The sequence below is a fragment of the Mandrillus leucophaeus genome, unplaced genomic scaffold (assembly GCF_000951045.1).
Source record: "Mandrillus leucophaeus isolate KB7577 unplaced genomic scaffold, Mleu.le_1.0 Scaffold746, whole genome shotgun sequence".
Lineage (NCBI taxonomy): Eukaryota > Metazoa > Chordata > Mammalia > Primates > Cercopithecidae > Mandrillus > Mandrillus leucophaeus.
The window spans coordinates 309,281-310,550 of record NW_012108097.1 but is presented as its reverse complement, the minus strand read 5'-3'; positions in this window follow the sequence as shown (position 1 = coordinate 310,550).

Here is a 1,270-nt window from a genome sequence, read left to right as displayed (position 1 = left end):
ACATGCAGTGGGCAGAAAAACTATGCCAGAGAGCAATTTTCTATAAATTAGAACCCAGTAATAACTTGCATACTTGTGTATGTTTTATTATATGCGTTCTCCACACAGCTGAAGCAACAGACTGAAATTCAGTTTTTGAATAATACATGCTTTTCAAAGAACTTCCAAACAATGCAGCAAAAAGGCATGAAATTAAAGTTGTTTGCCAAATGATAGCATACAGTTTGCATCTGTTTTGTATTCCTTGAGTATTTTAATTTTGAAGCTATACATATACAATAGTTAATTACACGTGGTAAAACCTAATCAGTCAGCCAGCTGTTTTGATTGTACTGTGCCAGGTAGCTGCTTTCACTGATTTGTGTTCCACTTAATTTAAAAGGCTTATGTAAACAGATATAAATATATGCTTTGTGAATGTATGTGGGTGGATATGTGCTTTTTTTTTATTATTTCTTTTTTTTTTTTAGACGGAGTCTCCGTCTGTCGCCCAGGCTGGAGTGCGGTGGTGCCATCTCGGCTCACTGCAAGCTCCGCCTCCCGGGTTCACTCCATTCTCCTGCCTCAACCTCCTGCGTAGCTGAGACCACAGGTGCCCACCACCACGCCCGGCTAATTTTTTGTATTTTTTAGTAGAGACGGGGTTACCATGTTAGCCAGGATGGTCTCGATCTCCTGACCTCGAGATCCGCCCGCCTCGGCCTCCCAAAGTCCTGGGATTACAGCCGTGAGCCACGGCGCTGGGCCTGGATATGTGCTTTAACTTGACAAGGGACTAAAGGTGTTTCCACAGCCTTAGACTAAACAATGTGTTTCAAAAACGAAAAATTTAGAAACGTTTCTTAACTTGTATAATTAAAAATAACCACTCTGATTGAATTATTATGATTCTCCTAGTACTGTTGATTAACTTAGCTATTGTTCGGTAATATTGCTAAATATTGTTCAGATGACTGGGTCTGAGGCTGTGCTGATGACATAAGTTAAGAAGTGGGGGCCGGGCGCGGTGGTTCACGCTTGTAATCCCAGGTCGAGGCGGGTGGATCATGAGGTCAGGAGATCGAGACCATCCTGGCTAACACGGTGAAACCTCATCTCTACTAAAAATACAAAAAATTAGCCGGGCATGATGGTGGGTGCCTGTAGTCCCAGCTACTCCGGAGGCTGAGGCAGGAGAATGGTGTGAACCCCGGAGGTGGAGGTTGCAGTGAGCCGAGATTGCTCCACTGCACTCCAGCCTGGGCAACAGAGGGAGACTCCATCTCAAAAA